Below are 25,114 nucleotides of genomic sequence, written 5' to 3'. Positions count from 1 at the left end.
ATGGACAAGCTGGGAACCCACAACATGGTGAGTTTCGGGCTGCTGTTCCCAGATGGGGTGGGGCAGATCATTGAGGTGCAGGAGACAGTTTGGTGGGGCCTCCCAAGGTATGGGTGGGAACCTGCAGCCAGAATCCCTGTCCTGTGAGGTCCCATGTGGTCCTTGAAACTTCCTAGTCCCAGGGAAGGCCTCTGCATAACTTTGCTCTGTGGGCTGATTCTGCTCACAGAATTGGGAGCAGAGAGCTGTGTGTAGAAAGATATTTGTAATCAACTTCAACATTCTTTTTGTTTGAAAGTTTTATGGCCAGATTGAGGGGATTACCAAAAACCCACTATAGAGGCTGTATCCTATAAGTGACAGCAAAGAGACTTTATTTTCAAGCTCTGGGGCTTGGTCTGTCTGTCCCACATAGCAGGGAGAGCAGAGAACCCTGAGCTCAGGTGGGATTGGGTTTTTAAAATAGCAGCGGTTGGGGTGAGGAAATTTCCAGAATTCAGGACCCTGATTGGCTGACAATTATGTAGGGGTGTCTGAAAAACAAAAGTAGGTGTGTGCTAGATTCAGGGATATTTGGACACCTTATCTAATTCTTGGAATGTTTGGGATGTTAGGTGCTTCCCCATTCCTGGGTGGATCCCTGGGCAGTATAAGTGTCTTTTCCTGAATCTTAAGGTTGCTTGTTAGGAAGCCAGTTATGAATTTATTTCTGGGCCTCTAAGCCTGTCATGCAGCTGTGTGGTCATGTTGTTTGGGGGCACTTCCACAACAGCATGTTGTTAAACTAAAAGAGGCCTAGTTTCTCCACTACCTTCTAGAGATTCAACACTTTGCATTTAACATTCATGTTTAAGATCCTTCATTGTTAATTTTGTGGAAGTTGTAAAAGGCATCTTGTGTGTTGGATAGCACTCCACTACTAAGGTGTGATCTAGAAGAGTAGAATTAGTGATATAAAGGATTAAATAATTCTTTGGAGATAGTAAGTCTTACAAAATAGAATTTAGCTGAGAGAGGACTGCCTAAAAAACCAAAATAAGTATATTCTCCAGGCCTGTTAGAGATTAGTACAGTAGGATACACATTTGTTCACCAGGATTGTCCAGACACTTGGCTTCAAAGCATTACAAAGAAGACAATATGAGACCAAAATAAGCCATCTTAGAAATAAGACCAAAATGCTTTCCCCCTAAAAATAAGGCCTAAGATTCCTCCTTTTGGGAATAGGCCATTAGTTACTGAAACTAGTCAGTTCAGATTCCAGAAACCAGGAAGTATAAAAGTACAGAGTTACAAGATAGTCACGAGGTAATGCCTGCTGGACTATGGAATGTCCTCTCCCTGGTTTCCAGGGTAGCTTACCTGAGGGCAGTCAATGAGAAATGGTGGCAGGCAACCACTCCCTTAGAAGTAAGATTAAGCCATGATTTCTAGAAAGCTCCTAGAAGCGAGCCAATCAGAATTGTACCCTTACTAGCACCCCTTAATGATATAACCTTGTGATTTTTCCCTTTTAAAACTGAGCTTGCAGACAGACAGGCACTTCCTCCAGGCTCCACTGCATTGGATGTATTGGACAAAGTCCCTGCCTAGGCTTGTATTGCTTTTGGATATCCAGAATTAAACCTTGCTTTTGCATTCCGGCATGATCGTCTTTGGTGGTCTCTCTGGGGGTCACAATCTGGGCAAAACAACTGCTCATTTACAACAAGCCACTAGGCCTAACCAATATCAAAGAATATATAACAAGCTGCTCATTAAGGCATTACATGTTCTCAACCAACTTTAAATCCTGGCATGCCATAAAGTCCAAGTTTCTTCTTTAGAAAGGCATAGTTCTGGGCGGTGGTGGTGCACACCTTTAATCCCAGCACTGGGAAGACAGAGGCGGATCTCTGTGAGTTCAAGGCCAGTCTGGGCTACAGAGTGAGTTCCAGGAAAGGTGAAAGCTACCCTGAGAAACCCTGTCTTGAAAAAAAATTTTCTCTAGAAAGTCATAGTTCTGCCAGGTGGGCAATATCACACCAAGTGACAAACTTTTGAAAAGTAAAGCACAAGGCTTGTGGTGGTGGTGGTACATGCATTCACTTGAGAGGCAGAGGCAGGCAGATCTCTGTGTGTTTGAGGACAGCCTGATCTAGAGAGTGAGTTCCAGGAGAGGCTCAAAAGCAACACAGTGGAAGCCTCTCTTGAAAAACCAAAAAAAAAAAAAAAGAAAGAAAAAGAGGGAAAACACTATTGTGTTACAGAGTTGCCTGATGAAGCAAGGCTTTCCTTTATGCCGTCAGGTAGGGAGGAGGAAAATTCTTGGGAAGGGAGTAAAAAATTTGGACCTTGGACTTGAGAGCTTTCCCTAGGGGTCTGATGTGTTGACAATAGAACAGCTCTGTCCCTAAAGCCAGAAATATGCTTTGGAGAGCTGGTAATGTTCTAGGGCTAGCACCTTTGTGGTGGGGTTGCTTCAGATCATGAATTTTCCCATTGTGTGATAGTTTCTTCTGACTTCATAAAAGTCATTCATTTTCTTCAATTTTCCCCCTGGAAGTAGTATACAAGTTGCTATTCTTCTTAAGAAGCTTATTAGAGGCTGGAGAAATGGCTTAGAGATTAAGAACACTGGCTACTACTATTCCAGAGGTCCTGAGTTCAATTCCCAGCAACTACATAGTGGCTCACAGCTATCTATAATGAGACCTAGTGCTCTCTTCTGGCCTGAATGCATACATGCAGGCAGGATACTGTATGATGCATAATAAATAAATAAATAAATAAATAAATAAATAAATAAATAAATAAATAAATAATCCTTTTTTGAAAAAGGAGCTGAGTTAACATGAGACATAGATTGTACAAGACCTCCTGACCCAAGCTTTTACCTTTTCTGCCTCATTCTTTTTCTCTCTTTCTTATCCCCTTCACCTCAGAACCCTGTTACTCAAGAAGATCCTACTGTTTCATATCACTGGGTTATTTAAGAAATAATTTTGGAAATGTCTTTGCTGTGTAAGTCTCCCATCTGTTTAAGTGGGTGGAGTTGCAGTATTTGGTCCCAATTTGAATTACTCAAAGTGTAATCTGGAGCCTCAATCCAATGTTCACAAGGATGATAGAATATGTAGAATGCAGTATCTCTTCTAGGATGGCTCCTTTTTGAGCATTAGCCAGAGATGGATGCATGCTTTCATTAAAGAGATTTTTCCTTGTTAATCTCTTAATTGTGTGCAGTGATTTCTCCCTTGGAAGGCATATTGATTCTAGGACACTTGCATTTTAATTTTCTTAGAAAAATGATTCTGACACAAGCTCTCTTATGTTGACACAAATGGCCGTGGTTCCAGTCTGTTGCTCTCCAGGTCTGTGATCTTGCTGCCCTCTATATTACAGCTGCAAAATCTTAAATTGAATGATTGTATCACCTTCAGGTTTAAAAACTACCCATCTGAGTCATCCAATTTAATATCCATTGTTGTAAAAGGAAAAGGAATTGCATTTGGAGCATGGTTTCAGCCTTCAGACCAGAATAGAAGGAATACTGGGGAAAACAGGGTAGGTAATAAGCTGCTGAAGTCACAATTATTAAAAAAAAAGGACCTGATTATAGTAGGAGGAGTGATTTTGTAATTTTTATGCATTTATTAATTGAAGTGTTGGGAATGAAGACAGACCTAATTGGAATGGAGGGGGTGTGAAAATTTTATGTGCTGGTGGCCTGGCACTCTTGACCCAGCATACATTATAGGCAGGTCAAGTTTCAGTTGAATGTTCTGTGACTGGCTTGGTGTCCCAATTCCATCAATGGAGCCTTATGTAGTTATAGAAAATTGCTATTTCAGCCTCCATATTCTTAATTGTTTGGAGTCCTAACTAGGGTCACCCTTATAAATTCCAGGATTTTTTTTTAAGATTTATTGTGTATACAGTATTCTGCCTGCATGTATCCCTGCAGGCCAGAGGAGGGCACCAGATCTCATTTTAAGTGGTTATGAGCCACCATGTAATTGCCGGAAATTGAACTCAGGACTTCTGGAAGAGCAGTCCGTGCTCTTAACCACTGAGCCATCTCCCAGCCCAGGCTCCAGGTTGTTTACATTGCACTGTTTTCTTTTATTTTTCTTTTTTTTTTTTTTTTTGATTTTTGAGACAGGTTTTCTCTGTGTAGCTTTGCACCTTTCCTGGGACTCACTTGGTAGCCCAGGCTGGCCTTGAACTCACAAAGATCCACCTGGCTCTGCCTCCCGAGTGCTGGGATTTAAGACATGTGCCACCACCTCTGGCTTTTTTTTTTAATTATTTATTATTATACATACAGTGTTCTGTCTGCATGTGTCCTTGCAGGCCAGAAGAGGGCACCAGATCTTATTACAGGTGGTTGTTAGCCACCATGTAGTTGCCAGAAATTGACCTCAGGACCGCTGGAAGAGCAGTCTGTGCTCTTAACCACTGAGCCATCTCTCCAGTCTAGTTTCCAGGATGTTTGCACAGCACTATTTTCATAACCCCTGCTATATGCTCCCCTATTCCAGTTATTTTTCCCTACCTTCTCCCTCTCTGTCACTTCCTTACTCACCTGATCCTTCCTGTTCCCATCCCAACTTGCCATCAGTGCACCAAAAAAATCTATTTTATTTCCCCTTCCAAGGGAGAGACGCAAATCTCTCCTAGGGCTATTTTTTATTATTTAGTCTCTCTGCATTTACGGATTTTACTGTGATTAATTGTGATTACTGTGATAGTACTTTACTGAACTACTAATATCCACTTATAAGTGAGTACATACCATGTTTGTCATACCATGTTTGACTCATTCAGGATCATAAAGAACTAAAGAATCTTGACATCAAACCAAATAATCCATTTATAATGGGATATACCTCTAAACTGAATTCTCAGTAGATGAATATAAAGTTGCTGAGAAACACTTGAAGAAATGTTCAACATTCTTAGTCATCAGGGAAATGCATATTAAAACTCCTTTGAGATTTCATTTTATATCTGTCAGAATGAGAAGATCAATAATACAAGTGACAACTAATGCTGGCCAGAACATGGAGCAGTGGGAGTCATTGCTTTGACAAGTGCAAACTTGTACAGCCACTGTGGAAAGTAAATATGCAATCCTCTGAAAATGGATAGTCAATCTACATCAAGACCCAGCTTGTGCATATACCCAAATGATGGTCCTCCACCCTACCACAAGGACAATTGTTCAACTAGGTTCATAGTGGCTTTATTTATAATAGCCCAAAACTGTTATATCTGATAGAGATTTTTCTGATTGATGATTGAAATGAGAATGCTCCTCCACCTAGGGTAGCAGGAATGGCTATTCCACCTAGGGTGACTGTAGCAAGAACATACTCTAGTTATGGGGGAGGAATAATCACTCTTGATTCAGACATGGTATTGCACTCATTTATTCACACAGTAAGATTACAAGTAATATTTATCCTGTCTTCCAAATTGAAGCAGGAGTACCTCTCCAGGTATATAGGTCTGGACACACCACATCTGTTCCTATGGATCTTGGATAAGCCTTCCTCTGGTCAGCCATGTCTTCACTGGGTTCAGGATCTCATGTCTCATGCAAGAGTCTGATGAGCTCTGTTGGTCAGGTCTGAGGCTTCATTTTTATATCCCCTTCTGGCTAGGTTTCTAGTCTTATCCCTACTTACACACATAGCTTATAGCTTATCACTACTCCATTTGTAGTTTACTTATGTCATTCTATTGCTAATCACTCCTGTTATCCCTAGGTCTTACATGTTCCTTATAGTGACAATAACCATAAGTGGGCCTGGGCTAGAAAAGGTAGCTAACTGAGCCTGAGACAGTTACTGGCAAGAGAGAACACCAGGAAGCAATCTTTGCCCATGGGCTTTGCCTTCAATTGTTAGCATGAGTTTTTATCCTGATCTCCCAAGGTGATGGAGTGTGATCTGACACAATCAGTCAAATAAACCCATTCATTGCTTTGTTTTTGGTTAGAGGTTTTAATCACAGCAGGATAAAAGCAAGTTAGAACAAAAAAAATGTAACACCAAAAGTGATTTTGTTGCTTGGTAGAACCTGAGAATGTTGTGTTTTGGAAGAATGTGGAAGATATCAGAACCTTAGTTGTCAAAAACCATAGCAAGTTACACACAGAACATTATTGGTGTATCGGGTACGACCAGGAAGATGGGAATGTTAAGGGTAACGGCAGAAAGTGGAGATTGAGACTATAGCATTTCAGTAAAAATGACTCAGTAAAAATTAGGCTAACAGTCATTTGTGTCATATTTTGGCTCCAAATCATTTCTTATTCTGTCAATGCCCAGGATATTTATTAATGCAGAATTAAAAAATAATGGGCTAGTTTCTTAAATGGAATATTGAATCTGTTGGAGGGTTTTTATAGACTCATTCAGGTGAATAATGGAAGAAAACAAGTGAGGCAGAAACAAATGAAAATGAGAAGGTAGTTTCAGAGGGCAGTGAAGTGCTGAAACAGGCAAAGGTTTTCAAAGACTTTATCACCACTATGCAGAACATGGAAGCCCTAAGGGTAATAGAAAGTGCCCTAAGTTTAATTCTCTATCTAGCTAGTGCTTCAAATTATGAAATGAGTAAGCACAGTGATTTCTAGTCTCAGGAAGCAACTTCATACAAAACCTGCTTCACCTGTGGTTCAAGCATATTAGTGTCCATCCCAATCAAGAAGTCAAACTTTGCAGGATCCCCCATCATCTGCTGGTCCTGGAAACTAGAGAGAATCAAAATTTAAGGTCATCGATTCTTAGCCTCTGGCTACAGTTCAGCATTTTTGCAGGAATGTATGATTGGCAGAGACAGAATCCAAGTGAGGAGATTGGGAGAGTTCATTGCATGAAGTTGTAAGGATGAGGCTTGGTGGGTTTTTTTTTATTCTTTTTTAACTCTTTACTCTTTTGGTGTCCTGTGACCCAGTTCTAAAATAAATTGCACCCACAAAGGTTTATTCTTTCTTATTATTGCCTGGCCTTAACTTGGCTTGTTTCTAGCCAGCTTTTCTCACCTTAAATTATCACATCCACCTTTCGGTTTTTATTTTTCTCTATTCTGTATAGCTTTCTTTACTTCTTACTTCATTGCTTTCTGTGTAGGTGAGCAGATGGCACCTGGTGTCTTCTCTCTCTCTTTTTTTTTCCGTCTTGCTGCTTCTTCCTTTTTTTTCTGCCAAGATTTTTCTCCCATTTATTATCTCTGACTGCCAGCCTTGCCTATCCTTTCCTGCTGAGCTATTGTCTTCTTAGCTTTTTATTAGACCAATCAAGTATTTTAGACAGGCAATGTATCACAGCTTCACAGAGTTAAACAAATGCAACATAAAAGATTGCAACACACCTTTGCATCAATAAAACAAATGTTCCACAGCATACACAAATATAAAACATCTAAAAATAATATTCCACACACCTGGATTGCAACCACAAGATGTTGAGATACCTAACCTATGAGACATCTTCCATGTAGACCTAGCTGCATATAGAGAGTAGAAGTAACCATAGAGAGAAATGTTTGGGAAGTAGCAGGGAAAGGGCCATCTGAGCACTTTGGAACTGAAGCTCCTTGCATCTGTGACAGAGATACAGGATTTGCTGTTTTTCTTGCTGTGCTTCAGTCTTTTCTTGGTTCAACCTTCCCTCACTGTGTCCCCATTTCACTGTTTTGGAATGTGAATGGGACTGTGTGCCATTGTGTGTTCAAAAGATGTAACTCTACTAATTTTACAAGATATCACTGTCAAAAGATCATCTTGAGTGTCAGAAGAGACTTTGGACATTTGAACAGTGTAAGAGCTGTTGCAGAATATGAGAATCACTGAAGTAACTAAATACATTTTCTTCATGAATGACCATGAGCCTTAATGACTTCGGTCAGAATGTAATTGATTAAAAACCTCCCAGATAAGATACTGTCTTTGGATACATGTTTCTCCTTGGTTATTTCTTTCTATTGTTTTGAAACCTTTACTAGGAGGAGCCTTTCTGGATAAAATTCCTCACTAGGAGTGTAATATGTATCTCTATAATTTCAACACATTTCCTGTTTGTTCTGTATACTGTGTTGTGGTTGAAACTAACCAGCCAGCTTCCTTCTTATTCTACAATGCCTTCATCATCATTATAGACTCTATCAACACCACATATAGTAGAAGCAATTGCTATTCAGTGATAAGGCTGTTTGGTAGCCTGTTCATATATATTCTATTATCAGCTTGATAGAGTATAAATTCTTAGCCTAATAGTGAAATGTTTCATTGAGGCTTGCCCTGTAATTGAGTAAAATCAAAACTTAGTAAAAGCCACAGACATCCTAGACTCCCCCCTGCTATATAGCTTCCCTGGTTCTGTGGGTTGCAGTCTGATTGTTCTTTGCTGTATTTTTAGAATCCTCTCATGAGTTATCACATACAATGTTTGTCCTTCTAAGTTTGGGTTACCTCACTGAGGATGATATTTTCTAGATCCATCCATTTGCCTGCAAATTTCATGCTGTCATTTTTTTCCTCTGCTGAGTAGTACTCCATTGTGTACCACATTTTCTTAATCCATTCTTCCGTTGATAGGCATCTACATTGTTTCCAGCTTCTGGCTGTTACAAATAATGCTGCTATGAACATAGTTGACTATGAATCTTTGTGGTATGTTGAGCATTCCTTGGGTATATGCCTAAGAGTGATATATCTGGGTCTTGATGTAGATTGATTCCCAATTTTCTGAGAAACCACCATATTGATTTCCACAGTGGTTGTACAGGTTTGCATTCCCACCAACAGTGGAGGAGTGTTCTCTTTGCTCCACATCCTCTCGAACATAGACTGTTATTAGTGTTTTTGATCATTGCCATTCTGACAGGCTTAAGGTGGTATCTCAGAGTGGTTTTGATTTGCATTTCTCTGATAATTAAGGATGTTGAGCATTTCTTTAAATGTCTTTCAACCATTTGTGATTCTTCTTTTGAGAATTATCTGTTTTGCTCTTTAGCCCATTTTTTAAATTGGATTGTTCAGTATTTTGATATCTAGTTTCTTGAGTTCTTTATATAATTTGGAGATTAGTCCTCTGCCAGATGTCAGGTTGGTGAAGGTCTTTTCCCATTCTGTAGGCTGTCTTTTTGTCTTATTGACCATGTCTTTTGCCCTACAAAAGCTTCTCAGTTTCAAGAGGTCCCATTTATTAATTGTTGTGCTCAGTGTCTATGATGCTGGTGTTATATTTAAGAAGTGATCTCCTGTGCCAATGTGTTCAAGTATGCTTCCTACTTTCTCTTCTATTAAGTTTAGTGTAACTGGATTTATGTTGAAGTCTTTGCTCTACTTGGACTTGAGTTTTGTGCATGGTGACAGATATGAATCTACTTGTAATCTTTTACATTTTGACATCCAGTTATGCCAGCACCATTTGTTGAAGACTCTTTTTTCCATTGTATAGTTTTGGCTTCTTTGTCAAAAATCAGGTGTTTATATGTGCATGGATTAATGTCAGGGTCTTGAATTCGATGCCATTGGTCTGTATGCCGGTTTTTATACCAGTACCAAGCTGTTTTTATTACTACAGCTCTAATAGTGCTTGAGGTCAAAGATGGTGATGCCTCCAGAAGTTGCTTTATTATACAGACTCTTTTAGCTTTCCTGGGTCTTTTGTTTTTCCATATGAAGTTGAGTATTTTTCTTTCCAATCTGTGAAGAATTGTGTTGGGATTTTGATGGATATTGCATTGAATCTGTAGATTGCTTTTGGTAAGATTGCCATTTTTACTATGTTAATCCTACCTATCCATAAAAATGGGAGATCCTTCCATTTTCTGATTTCCTCTTCAATGTCTTTCTTTAGAGATTTAAAGTTCTTTTCAAAAATGACCTTCACTTGCTTAGTTAGTGTTATCCCAAGGTATTTTATATTATTTGTGGCTATTGTAAAGGGTGATGTTTCTCTGACTTCTTTCTCAGCCCTTTTATCATTTTTGTGTAGGAGGTCTACTGATTTTTTTGAGTTGATCTTCTATCCTGCCACTTTACTGAAAGAGTTTATCAGCTATAGGAGTTCTCTGGTAGAATTTTTGGGGTCATTTATGTATACTATCATATCATCTGCAAATAATGAAAGTTTGGCTTCTTCCTTTCCAATTTGTATCCCTTTGATCTCCTTTTGTTGTCTTATTGCTCTAGCTATAACTTCAAATACTGTATTGAATAAATATGGGGAGAGTGGACAGCCTTGTCTTGTTCCTCATTTTAGTGGAATCACTTTGTGTGTCTCTCTGTTTAATTTTATTGTGGATGTTGTCATGCTTTAAATTTCCTTTATTATGTTTAGGAATGTTCCTTGTATTCTTGATCTCTCTAAGACCTTTAACATGAAGGGGTTTTGGATTTTGTCAAAGGCTTTTTCAGCATTTAATGAGATGACAATGTGTTTTTTTTTCTTTCATTTTGTTTATATGGTGTATTACATTGACAGATTTTTTTATGTTGAATCATCCTTGCATCCCTGAGATGAAATGTAGTTGGTCATGGTGGACAATTTTTTGATGTGTTCTTGGATTTGCTTTGCCAATATTTTGTTGAGTATTTTTGCATCAATGTTCACGAGAGAGATTGGTCTGTAATTCTCTTTCTTTGTTGCATCTTTGTGTGGTTTGGGTATCAGGGTAATTGTAGCAACATAAAAAGAGTTTGGTAGTGTTTCTTCTATTTCTATTGTGTGGAACTATTTGAAGAGTATTGGAATTAATTCTTCTTTGAATGTCTAATAGAATTCTGCACTAAAACCATCTGGTCCTGGCCTTTCATATTGGTTGGGAGACTTTTGATGACTGTTTCTATTTCTTTAGGGGTTATTGGTCTATTTAAATAGTTTATCTGCTCTTGATTTGGCTTTGGTATGTGGTACCTATCCATAAAATTGTCCATTTCTTCCTGATTTTCCAGTTTTGTGGAGTACAGGTTTTTGAAGTATGACCTGACTATTCTCTGGATTTCCTTGTTGTCTGTTGTTATGTCTCCCTTTTCATTTCTGATTTTCTTAATTTGGGTGCCCTCTCTTTGCCTTTTGGTTATTTTGGTTAGGAGTTTGTCTGTCTTGTTGATTTTTTCAAAGATCCAACTCTTTGTTTCATTTTTGTTGTTGTTGTTGTTGTTCTCTTGGTTTCTATTTCATTGATTTCAGCCCTCAATTTGTTTTTTCTAGCATCTATTCCTCCTGGGTGAGTTTGTTTCTTTTTGTTCTAGAGCTTTCAGTTGTGCTGTTAAGTCATTGGTATGAGATTTCTCCATCTTCATTATGTGTGCATTTAGAGCTATGGATTTTCCTCTTAGCACTGCTTTCATAGTGTTCCCATAAGTTTGGGTATGATGTACTTTCATTTTCATTGAATTCTAGGAAGTCTTTTATTCCTTACTTTATTTTTTCCTTGACCCATTGGTGTTTCAGCTGGGCATTATTCAATTTCCATGAGATTATAGACTTTCTATAATTTTTGTTGTTGTTGAAGTCTGACTTTAAGGCATGGTGGTCTAATATGATACAGGAAGTTATTCCATTATTTTTATATCTGTTGAGATATGTTTTGTGACCAAGCATGTGGTCAATTTTTGAGAAGGTTCCATGGATTTCTGAGAAGAAGGTATATTCTTTTGTGTTAGGATAGAATGTTCTGCAGACATTTATTAATTCCTTTTGAGTCATAACATCTGTTAGGTCCTTTATTTCTTTGTTAAGTTTCAGTCTGGTAGATCTGTCTTTGGTGAGAATGGTGTGTTGAAATCTCCTACTACTAATGTGTGGGATTTGACGTGCATTTTAAGCTTTAGTAATGTTTCTTTTGAATGTGGGTGTCTTTGTATATGGGGAATAAAAGTTCAGAATTGAGACTTCATCTTGGTGGATTTTTCCTGTGATAAATGTGTAATGTCCATCCTGATCTCTTTCAATTGATTTTAGTTTGAAGTCTACTTTATTAGATATTAGGATAGCTACACCAGCTTGTGTCTTAGGTCCATTTTTTTGGAAAGCCTTTTCCAAGCCCTTTACTCTGAGGTAATGTCTGTCTTTGAATTTAAGGTGTGTTTCTTGTGTGCAGCAGATGGATGGATCCTGTTTTCTTATCCATTCTGTTAGTCTGTGTCTATTTATAGGTGAGTTGAGACTATTGATATTAATGGACCAGTGATTGTTAATTCCTGTTTTTTTTTTTGTGGTCATGTTGCATTTTCATTCTTTGGTATTTTTTCATGTGGGATTATCTATTGCCTGAGTTTTCACTGGTGTGTTTAATTTCTTTAGGTTGTATTTTTCCTTCTAGTGCTTTCTGTAGGGCTGGATTTGTATATAGGTATTGTTTAAATCTGGTTTTATCATAGAATATTTTGTTTACTAAGTCTATGGTGATTGAGAGTTTTCTTGGGTATAATAGTCTTTGTTGCCATCCATGGTCTCTTAGTTTCTGCATAACATTTGACCAGGACCTTCTACCTTTCATAGGCTCTGTTGAGAAGTCTGATGTTATTCTAGTGGGTCTCCCTTTTTATGTTATTTTGTCTTTTTCCTGTGCAGCTCTTAATATTTTTTCTTTGTTCTGAACGTTTAGTGTTTTGATTGTTATGTGGTGAGGGGACTTTTTTTTTTGATCCAACCTATTCAGCATTCTGTAAGCTTCTTGTATCTTCATAGGTATTACTTTCTTTAGGTTAGGAAAGTTTTCTTCTATGATTTTGTTGAATGTATTTTCTGTCCCTTTGAGTTGGTATTCTTCTGCTTCTTCTATCCCTACTATTCTTAGGTTTGGTCTTTTCATGGTTTCCCAAATTTCTTGGACGTTTTGTGTTATGATTTTTTTGGCTTTAGTGTTTTTTTTTTTTTGAGTGACAAATCTATTTTCTCTATTGTGTCTTCAGTGTCAGAGATTCTCTGTTCCATCTCTTACATTCGGTTGGTTATGCTTGCTTCTGTAGCTCCTGTCATTTAGTCAGGATTTCTATTTCCAGCATTCCCTCAGTTTATGTTTTCTTTATTGTCTCAATTTCAAATTTCAAATCTTGAATTGTTTTCTTCATCTGTTTAATTACTTTTTCTTGACTTTCTTTGATTTTTTTCCAAATTTTTGTTTGTTCTTTCTTCCATTTCTTCAAGGGAACTTTTTATTTTCTCTTTAAGGGAGTTTTTTATTTCCTCTTTAAGGGCCTCTATCATCTTCTTAAAGTCATTTTTAGGATTCATTTCTGCTGATTCTTCTGTCTTGGTATGTTTAGTTTTGCAAATGTAGAATCGTTAGCTTCTGATGTTGTCATATAGGTCTTTAAGTTGTTGCCCGTATTTTGCACTGGCATCTACTCATCACTTCCTCTGCTCAGTGTAGGTTTGTGTCTGTGTCTGAAGATGCCTCTCTTATTCTAATTGTTAGTCTTGGTCCACTAGGAGTTCTTGGTTAAATCAGTGCTGTTGGGCTCTTTTATTTGGGGGAGCAGCTTAATCCAATCAGTGTTATTTGTTTTTGTCTCAGGGACCACTTTTTCCAAGTTAGTGCAGGGTGTGCTTATGGTTTTAGTGGTTGTTAGATTCATGTTTTTTTTTTTTATTGGGGGAGCAAGGAAAGGTAGCTGTCCAGTTCCTGGGACTCTGATAGCTAGGGACTAGGAGCTAGAGACCTGATCTCATGGTCTAGGGATGGGTGCTTACCTGTTCCCAGTTGTTGTAGTGTAGGCTTATGATTTTGGTGATCTGGTTCAGTGGCTGGGCAGCACCTTCTTTTGTGTTCTCAGGTCATGTTTTGCTCATTTGTCAACTCCTCAGCTGGTCTTGTTTCCTCAGACTGCAGAATGTAGGGTTCTGAATCCTCTCCTGAATGAATCTCAGCTGAGCAGGTTGTTTAGTAGGATAATCTCACCAAAACCTCCAATTTGTTGAGTTTCACGAGATCAGCAGCTGCTCCCTGGGTTGGCCTCAGACAGACCTGTTCTGGCCTCAACCCATGGAGATGGCTCTTTCCCCGGGTCTTGGGATTAAAAGTGTCCCTCCAGTTGATGCCATCCTTTCCCTTAAACTTCTGTAAATTTGTGGTGTTTTATCTCTCAATTGCATCCAAATCAATAGTTAAGTGAGCACAGGTATAATTACATCACATACTCGATTGCTCATTTCTTGCAGTATGGACCCTGTAACAAATCCACTCAGGTGAGAGGCAGAAGGATATCTGGGAGTGTTGGAGTATAGTCCTAATGGGAAATTGAGGCACTGGGTGAGCAGTGAAGTGGAGGGTGAGAGAAACGCCAGCCTCGATTAGCCCTATAGTCAACAGCTGTGTTGAAAGTGTCACTGTGCCATTTAATCTGTTTAAGTGTTTCTTTTACAAAATTGGATGGCCTTTTGTTGGGGGCATAGGTATTAATATTGAAATGTCATATTGGTGGATTTTTCTTTGACAAATAATGAGTGTTCTTCCTATGTCTTTAGAATAATTTTTGTTTGAAGTTTAATTTGGTAGATAATAAAATTGCTACACAAGCCTGCTTCTTAGTTCCAATTGCTTTAAATATGTTTCCCAGCCTTTTACCTTTTAGTAATCTCCATCCTTGGTGTTTAAGTGTGTTTCTTGGTTTGTTTGGGTTTTTTGCCTTTTGTCTATTCCTGTCATTCATAGGTTTGGTCTCTGCATAATGTCCCAGATTTCTTAGTTGTTTAGCATCAAGAAATTTTTATATTTAACTTTTTCTTTGACTGATGTATCCATTTTTTCTCTTGTATCCCCAGTGCCTGAGATTCTCTCTTTCATTTCTCTATTCTATTGGTCAGCCTTGCCTCTGTAATCCCTCTTTGTAATCCTGAAGTTTTCATTTTTGGGATTCCCTCAGTTTCTGTTTTTTAAGTGTTTTTATTTACATTTTCAGGTCTTAAACAGTTGTATTTGTTTCCTTTGATAATTTGCTTGATTTTCTTGGCTTTACTTAAGTTGTTTGGTTTACTCCACTTGTTTGTGCTTTCCTAGCTTTCTTGGAGGAGTTTATGGGTTTCCTCCCATTGTATGTTTGTTTGTGCTTTCATGAATTTATGTAAGGTGTTTATTCATTTTCAAGGGCCTGTATCATCTACATATATTTGGTTTTAAGGACTTTTCCCCTTAAACTATTTTTCAACTATTTTTGAGTATTTTTGGCCAGCTCTGGTAGGATAGCTGGATTCTGGTGGTGACATAGTTCCCTGCCTGTTATTAATTATGTTTCACTGCCAGGCATCTAGGTTTAGGGTGGTAATAGATTTAGGTGCTGGTTTCTAAGTTCATCTTTTTTGCATGGGAGTTTTGTTCCTGGTTTTGTGTTTTTTCTCTGGAGTTTCTGAATGCATGTTAAATGACCGTTGCCTTTTTCCCTGCTGTCTTGGCTTGTGTGTTTAAGGGAGAATGCTTGGTGGTATTGTAAACTGGGGGAAGAGGAACCCAGGAGTGATGATCTTCAGATGCACTGGAGGCATGCAGAAGAAAGAGGGGATGATGCCTCTGGAATTCTACTCCACTGATAGGAGCAACTTTTAAAATCAGGTGTGGAGTAAGAGACAATGTGGTTGAGCTGCAGATATCCTAGCTGGTCTTCTGGAAGATTTGATGAGTAATTGACCAGAGGGTATCTGCCCCAGTTGGGTGATGGGACTTAGGTATGAGAAGTGTAGGAAAGGGTAAGTGGAGATGGTCTTTGAAATCCACATGAGACATGAAATGGAAGAGGAGAGGCTATAGCTGAAGTTCTGTTTCAGCCATCAGGGCAACTCTGAGTATTGGAACCATGAGAGTGGGTGAGGTCTGTGGATAGTCTTCCTGGTCCCATTCCCAACATCTTAATACAGATTCATTAGGATCCCAAGGATCATTTATTTACTTATTTTCATATTTAGGCTTCTATTGTGGCTAATCTGTAAAAAGCATTTAGTTTGTTGGAAGTATGTGGGCTGCAAATATCACTCAGCAATTATTCTTTTTGTGGGAGTCCAGATATCAGCACCCAAGTTGGGAGGCTGCTATTCCAGATCCAATGGATCTGACATGGTCTTTGCTGTGTCACCTATACACACATGGAAAATATTCTTTCTTATATATACAAATATACACAGAAAATGTGTCTAGACTTGTTTGCAAAAGCTCTTAAGACTTATAAAGCAATTAGAGGTAATTGGGTTGGTTGAAGTATATAATAGAATCACACAATGATTATTTAAAAATCTATTATTTTAATTTGTTTTAAAATTATTTATTTCCTTAATCTGATACAGGTCTACATCTAATCTTTAATCATAGAAAACAAAATTGTTTTTAAATTTTCTAACAGACATCCTTTTCCTTATAAAAGGAGAATGAAATAGCAATAGTAACCAAAACTATTTTCTACAATGTAGAAATATCAGGCTTCAAATGAATGATTCCAATTTTGGTGGAACATTCTCCTCACCCAACCCATTTTTCTCTTATTGGTGACAAAGGAACTGGAGTGACCAGGGTAAGTGGCGCTCAGTGATTTCTCTGATTTTTGATTTTCATTAGATACTTGTAACTTTTTTCAAGGGACAATATTATATTTGTAGGTCGGTCTTTCTGTCTCCTATTATCAATAGTACCATCTGTTTGCTGCGAGTTTTTTTTATTATTAGTTATGATATACTTATATTGTTTCTCTGGCAAATGATAGAACTTCAGTTATTTTTATTGTATGGAAAATTGCTATATTATGTTAGGAATTTCTCAGGTTTTTGATTTGGAGACTTTATGTGGAGGAACAATTTTATTTTTTCTTCTTGATCTTAGAAACTTGTATTTCTTCATTTCTTGGTGTATCTGTGTTGCTACTTGTTATCATTATCAATTTTTTTGCTATTTAAATTATTGATGTAGGTGATTCATTGGGTTTAAGTTTAAATTCATATATTATTGTTTCTGTGTCCTAGTTACTTCCAGATGTCAACATTTCAGAGACCACAGACACCTTTGGGAACATCTGTTGAGGATGTGCCCCATTCAGAGTAGCTAGTTGCTAAGTTTTTCACAGATTTTGTTGATTGATGATTTCCAGATGATGGCCTTCCACTGAGCATGCAGCATCCCTAAGAAATTTGGCCTGCAATACATAAGACAGTAAGCTTGTCATGAGACAATAACCATGTCAGAGAGAAAGCCTGGAAACAATTATTCCTCATGGTTTTTACCTTCAGTTGCTAGATTGAATTTCTATCCAAAAACCCACAATGATGGATTGTGGTCTGGTAGAATGAGCCATATAAGCAGCTTTGTTACCTGAGGTGCTTTTGTGTAGAGAATTGAATCAGAGAAAAAAAAAGCAAGTTATAACAGAATGTGGTAAACCAAAAGTGATTTTGTGGTTCAAAGGTGGTGGGAATGATGACTTTAGGGGGAATGTTGAACATATCAAAATTTAGATGGCAAAAGACATATAAAGCTGCATATAGAACTTAATTGGTTATTCTTGTAGTGCTGAGAATAAAATACTGTTAAAGTACTGCAAACAGTGGAGGTTGAGGTCAAAGGATTTCAGTGGGAATTAAAATAGAGGACATGTATGTGATAGTTTGGACTTTTACTTTTCTTATTTTCCCATGCTCTCAAGAAATTGAGTAAGGCAGAATTAAAAAAATAATGGGGCTGTTTTTTTACATGGAATATTGACTTTCTTGGATAGATATTACTTATGATTCATTCAGTCCTACATTAAAAAAATCAAGAAGTGGATATAAATAAATGAAAAGTCTATGGGCTGTAAAGAAAAACAGCACTATGAATTTGCAGAAGGTAATCAAATGCTGAACAAAGTCAGGAATGTTCAAGGAGATTATCACCATTTAAAAGAAGGCCCTTACTCTATATCAGAAGCCTAGGTAGGTACCCCTGGGGTAAGAATCCATCCTTATATGCCCTCAGTTAATGAAGGGATTAGGCAAAGTGATTGCCATTCTTAGGAAGCAACTTTATTCAAAGACTGCTGCATCTCTGGTCCAAGCATGGCAGAGGCCATCACAACTTAGTAACCAAATTTGGGGGAATGATTGATGTTGAACTGGTTCTGTACACCAGAATGATGTAAAATTTAAGATTATACATTTTTAGTCTGCATTTTCAGGTCAGCTCTGTTGTAGGCATCTGTGTTTGGTATGATAAGAGCTCCAGTGAGCAGACTGTCTAACTTCATTGCATGATACTATGAGGATGAAGCCTGAGTTGTATTTTGAGACCATAAGATGTTGAGATATTTAAGCTATGAGACATCTTACGTGGAGAGCTAGCTGCATATATGGAGTGGAAGTAACTAGAGAGAAATGTATGGGAAGTTGTAGAGAGAGAGCCATCTAAGTCCTTTGAAAATGAAGCCTCATGTCTCTGACATAGAGCTACCAGATTCAATGGTTGCCCTGCTGGGTTTCAGTCTTCCCTTGGTCCAATCTTTCCTCACTGTGTCTTACTTCCTCTCCTTTGGGATGGTATAGCTAGAGTTTTCCTGCCTGGCCCACAGTCAGGACAAATCTCTCTCACCTGCCAGTCCCACAGCTGCTCAAACCCGACCAAGTAAACACAGAGACTTATACTGGTTACAAACTGTATGGCTGTGGCAGGCTTCTTGCTAACTGTTCTTACAGCTTAAATTAACCCATTTCCATTAATCTATACCTTGCCACATGGCTCGTGGCTTACCGGCATCTTCACATGCTGGTTGTCATTGTGGCGGCTGGCAGTGTATCTCTGACTCAGCTTTCCACTTCCCAGCTTTATTCTCCTCCTTGTCCCACCTACACTTCCTGCCTAGCCAATGGCCAATCAGTGTTTTATTTATTGACTAATTAGCAACACATTTGCCATACAGAACATCCCACAGCACTTCCCCCCCTTTTTTTTTTTCAAAAAGGAAGATTTTACCCTTAACAAAGTAAAATTACATATAATTTGGGAATTTGGGCGTAGCTTCTCTTACTACTTCCTGCTGGAGGGGGACGCTGTATCTTATCGGAAAACAAACAAAATTTTAGGATCATGGAGTAGTCCATGAGGCTGTATCATCTGAGCCAGTTGCCTTGAAATCGTTCTGAATGTTGGATCATCTGAACCATGATGTCATCAAAGACCTTTCAGGTGGTCTTGGCTGGTCAAACCTGATGTATCTTAATCTTGAACAAATCCATAGCTTCTGGCTTTCTGTGGGAACAAAAGCAGAGTCTCCTTTCCAAAGCAACATATCCTTATATCCAAATTTTGAAGTCAAGGTATCTTTAAAATATACATTTTGGCATAACTCAACAGCTTTTACAATCAAATGTTTTTCTGCAGTTAAAAATCCCAAAGACAACACAATCCAGATTCTCTGTGTAATATTAATTTTTACATGGCTTATTTTTTATACTACCTTTACTGTCTCTTTAAAGACTTTATTTTTAAAAACTATTTCTTTATATACCTGTATATATTCCTTTTTCTTTCTCTTTCAAGCCTACGTACATTTTTACACACATTATAAACTATTACACCTGAATCTGTCTTATTGTGAATCTATTGCTTTAAACTGCAGCAGCTGTGGCTGCTGGCTCTGCCCACCTCAGCTTCCCAACATGGCTACGTTTACTGCCAGCTCTGGGAGCTATCGTGGGTCTATGTTTTTATCCAAGCAGAGTGTAGCCCAGAAACCTCTTTTTTTGTTTTGTACTAATAAAGGCCAAATCCACCACACAGCTTAATGTGCCACTTGCAGAGGCCTCATTCCCGCCATAAGATGTACGCTAGGAACCCACAAGTAGCTCAAACTGGCAGCTGCTGCTCATTTGAGAGAGACAATTAAGAAGCTGTTTTTAGCTCTGTTTTAGAATCTTTTCTCAGGTTTTAGGTGGAAACTCTTGCCACCACGTTGGACGCCATTTTTAGCTGGAGTTTTCCTGCCTGGCCCACAGTCAGGACAAATCTCTCTCACCTGCCAGTCCCATAGCCGCTCAAACCCGACCAAGTAAACACAGAGACTTATACTGGTTACAAACTGTATGGCTGTGGCAGGCTTCTTGCTAACTGTTTATACAGCTTAAATTAATCCATTTCCATTAATCTATACCTTGCCACATGGCTCGTGGCTTACCGGCATCTTCACATGCTGGTTGTCATTGTGGCGGCTGGCAGTGTCTCTCTGACTCATCCACACAGCACTGGGGATGTTCTGTATGGCAAATGTGTTGCTAATTAGTCAATAAATAAAACACTGGCCATTGGCTAGGCAGGAAGTATAGGCGGGACAAGGAGGAGAATAAAGCTGGGAAGTGGAAGGCTGAGTCAGAGAGACACTGCCAGCCGCCACAATGACAACCAGCATGTGAAGATGCCGGTAAGCCACGAGCCATGTGGCAAGGTATACATTAATGGAAATGGGTTAATTTAAGCTGTAAGAACAGTTAGCAAGAAGCCTGCCATGGCCATACAGTTTGTAAGCAATATAAGTCTCTGTGTTTACTTGGTCGGGTTTGAGCGGCTGTGGGACTGGCAGGTGAGAGAGATTTGTCCTGACTGTGGGCTAGGCAGTAAAACTCTAGCTACAGGATGGTAATGGGTTTTCTGTGCCATGTACATGTTGGAAATATTTAAATTATTTAATGATTTTAGAAGATGCCAGAGTCAAGAATTTGTCTTGAGTGTCAAAAGAGACTTTGGACATTTCAACAGTGTAGGGGTTGTTGTAGACTATGAGAATCATTGAAGTGACTAAATGCATTTTCTTCATGGATGACCCTTGAGCCTATAGTGACCTGGGTGAGAATCTAGTCAACCAAATAAAAAGCTCCCAGATAGGATGAGTTATTTGAACATGTGTCGCTCCTTGGTTACTTTCTTTGGGGTGCTTGTCCAACCTCACTGGATAAAATATATCATTGGGGGTTGTAATATGTGTTTTTATAGCCTCAACCCATTTCCTTTTCTAAGTTTCTACCATTTTATGGTTGAAATGAATCAGCCAGCTTCCTTCTTGCGCTGCCATGACTTCATGACCAGTATAGATAGTATCACTAAATCACATAAAATACAATTGATAGAATTGGAATTCAATGCTAAGACATTTTGCTTGCCTGAATTTTTTTAATTTTGTTGTTTCTATTTTTGCTTCTGAAGAAAAGTTTTTGCTGAGTAGACCTGACTCTGCTAAAAGTAACTCTATAAACCAGGTTAGCCTCCAACTCAGAGATTCACCTGACTCTTTCTCCCACATGCTGAAATTAAAGGTTGTTTAACATTCCAGGATATATATATATATATATATATATATATATATATATATATATATATAAAATTGGGTGATGGTCCTAGATTATATGTTTTTGTACATGTCAAGCATGTGTTGTTTTGCAGAACTTTACCCCCCAGTTTCAATTTTGAAATTCAGCAGAAGATACCGTTCTCTTCCAGGATGTAGTTTCTGGGCCTTCTGAGCCATTAGACTACAATTGTGTGACATACTTCTTGCTTGTTGTATTTTTTTATGTTTTTTAGTGAATATGATTCTTTTGTCTATATACATGAATATGTATCACACGTATGCCTGTTCTAACAGTAGTCCAAAGAGAGTCTTAGAACCCACAAGCTTGGAATAACGAACAGTTGTGTGATTCTCCCATATAAGTACTGACAATTCAGCCCATTTATATTCAAGACCACTAAGAGATCTTTAACTTCTGAGCCAACTCTCCTTCCCTGTGTTGATTATTTATGATCATCATTGATATTACTAATGTTACCTTCTTTCTCTTTGTAACTGCTTAAATGCACAGTTTCTTTTAGTAAGACTCATTAAATTACGGTATAAATTGGAGCAATTCAGGTTTCTGGAAGATGAATACAGAACTGGAGTAAATGCCAAACTCTTTGTAGGAACTTCAGTAAAAAAAAAATCTCTGAATCCATCTTAACTTTTTGTTTTTTTGAATGGAAATTTTCAGTGCAGATGGGTTCTTAATATTTACTTCTTGCTGTACTATAACTGATTGGATAGAATGGGCTAACTTTTAACTCAGAAGCACATATACCTACCTCTAACTTCTAATTTCTGGGATTAAAGGCATGAGCCTTTACACTCAGTTTACAAATCTTCTTTGTAGTTAATTGTTCATACAATATCTCTGATGTGTGCTCAGTACTGTTGAAGTGTTTGCTTGTTTCCCTATATCTGTTAATAGGCATTTCTCTTGCAAGGTGATATCCTGTTCAAAGCATTAGAAATAATAGAAGTATACCTCCTATTCAGTTTCTTTGTAAAGTAACTTGATGATTTCATTGAAATATCTGAGTTACAGAATGCATGTAACAATCACCAGAATTGTATGACTATATTGTCAAATAAGCACACATTTACTATGTTGTATCATACTTTTTATTTTATACATGTGGATGGCATATTTATATATGGCATATTTTAGAATACAGTGACATATAGTGATGTGCATATTGACATCACTCATGAAGAATGGGCATTGTTGGATCTGGCACAGAGGAATCTCTACAAAGATGTGATGCTGGAGACCTATATGAAACTCACTGATATAGGTAATACTGTAAATTTTTCTTCACACTTTAAATGAGGGGACAACAGTTTCTTGGTTGTTAATGCTCTTCTGTAATTCTGATTGAGAATGAGGTGCATAAAAAAAGCTTGGTTCTAAGGATCACTGAAGTTAGCAATGCAAACTTTTCAGTTTCCTGTAATATTTCATATATTTCCTTATTTGATATTTTAGGCTACAATTGGGAAGATCTTGAAGTTGAAGAACATTGTCAAAGTTCTCAAAAACATGGAAGGTAATTTTATTGTGCAAGCTGATACAAATGGGCCTCTAGATATATTTAACTTATATGGAAGTTTTAAGTAAGTGTAACATTGTAAATAATCACTGCTTAAAATGCATTGATGATCATTACATGCTCATAAACACATATACCTCAATGGCAGGTAAGTGAATTGTGTTTAAAAGTGATTCTTTTAAGAAGGAATACAAGGAACCAATGCCTTAACAGAAATCATCGTTTGAATAATAGCTTCATCAGAGCTATGCTTTACAAGTGACAGTCCATTTAGTTTCATACTACTCAAATTACGAAACGTATACACACTGAATGTATTATAAGAATATGTACACAAACTTTTGATAAGCAAATAGTACATAGTAAAAGCATTGTTACTCAAAAAGTTATTTTGTCTTTGCTAATTTTAATTAGATAGGTAGTTAGCATCAAAAATTAAGTGGAGGTTGTTTTAGAGAAATATTAATTCGTGTATCACATGTTGATCAGGGAAAGAAAGACCAACTGTAAATAAAATGGGGAAACCTTCTCATTATTCTTTCTTTTATAGTTATAGCACATGTCACTTTGGATACCAGCCATATGAACATAAGGATATGGAAAGGAGTAATGTATATCTGTCAATCTCAGAACAATTATAAGACATGTAGTAGCCCCATGTTGAGTAAACTTTTTGACTGAGATTCAAATTTACTAACAGTTGGTTTTCCAGATTAACTTGGAACAGATCAACAAACACAACACAGAAAAGATCTATGAGTACTAGGCCTGTGTAAATGCTTCTGTTTCCCCTGGTTCACTCTGAAAATGTAGCATTACTCACAGTATAGGAAAATTTATCAATACTATAAGTGAGGTAAATGTCCGAATTCTCCCAGTTCTCTTCAAATATGTGAAAAATCTCTTAGATAAATGATGCCGTAAATATGAGCCAGGTAGTAAAGTATTTTACTATCACAGGCATGTTCAAATATGCAAAGACATCCTTAACGAAGGGAAATAACATGAGTGTAAACAGCATATTAAAACCTTAAGATAACATAACTCTTTCTATTCACACAAAATTGTAAAATTAATCCATGCATATATAAAGTCTCTACAATGTAATGAATGTGGCAAAGCTATTAAATGTTTCAATTATCCTTGCAGGCATGAAAGAAGTCATACTACAGAGAAATCATCTGAACATAGTCAGTGTGGTAAAGCCTTTGTAAATCACAATGATCCTCCAAGGCATGAAAGCACACATACTGGAGAGCAACCCTATGAATACAATCAATGCAGTAAAGCCTTTGCACAAGACAGTTGTCTTCAAAAGCATGAAACAACACATACTGTTAAAAAACGTTATGGATGTAATCTAGGTGGCAAAGCCTTTGCCCATCAGAAAATTCTTCAATTTGATAAAAGAACACATATTGGAAAGAAGCCCTATGAATGTAATCAATGTGGTAAAGCCTTTGCTTATCACAGTGCTCTTAAATTGCATGAAAGAACACATACTGGAGAGAAAGCCTATGAATGTAATCAGTGTGGTAAAGCTTTTGCTTATCACAGTACTCTTCAAAGGCATGAAATAACACATACTGGACAGAAACCCTATGAATGTAATCAGTGTGGGAAAGCCTTTGCTCGTTATAGTAATCTTCAAGGGCATCAAAGAACACATACTGGAGAGAAACCCTATGAATGTAAACAATGTGGAAAAGCCTTTGCTTATCACAATGCTCTTCAAAGGCATGAAAGAACACATACTGGAGAGAAACCCTATGAATGTAATCAATGTGGTAAAGCCTTTGCTTATCACACTACTCTTCAATTGCATAAAAGAACACATACTGGAAAGAAATCATATGAATGTAATCAGTGTGGTAAAGCCTTTGCACAGGTCAGTCATCTTCAAGTACATAAAACAGCACATACTGGAGAGAAACCCTATGAATGTAATCAATGTGGGAAAGCCTTTGTTCGTCACAGTAATCTTCAAATGCATAAAAGAACACATACTGGAGAGAAACCATATTTATGTGATCAATGTGGTAAAGCTTTTGCTCATCATAATCACCTTCAAGGGCATGAAAGAACACATACTGGAGAGAAACCCTTTGATTGTAATAGGTGTGGTAAAGCTTTTGCTTATCGCAGTAATCTTCAAAGGCATGAAAGAAAACATACTGGAGAGAAACCCTATGAATGCAATCAGTGTGGTAAAGCCTTTGTTCGTCACACTGCTCTTCAGTTGCATGAAAGAACACATACTGGAGGTGAAACCATACATTTGTAA

At 37.7% G+C, this 25,114-nt stretch overlaps 1 pseudogene; it reads left to right on the top strand.

Moving 5' to 3' along the window:
* LOC131900931 (zinc finger protein 120-like) lies at positions 1–25,114 on the top strand (annotated as a pseudogene).

The sequence above is a fragment of the Peromyscus eremicus genome, unplaced genomic scaffold, assembly GCF_949786415.1.
Source record: "Peromyscus eremicus unplaced genomic scaffold, PerEre_H2_v1 PerEre#2#chrX_unloc_1, whole genome shotgun sequence".
Taxonomy (NCBI): domain Eukaryota; kingdom Metazoa; phylum Chordata; class Mammalia; order Rodentia; family Cricetidae; genus Peromyscus; species Peromyscus eremicus.
The sequence above is the reverse complement of the archived record's forward strand: the minus strand, read 5'-3'. Positions and strand labels throughout refer to the sequence as shown.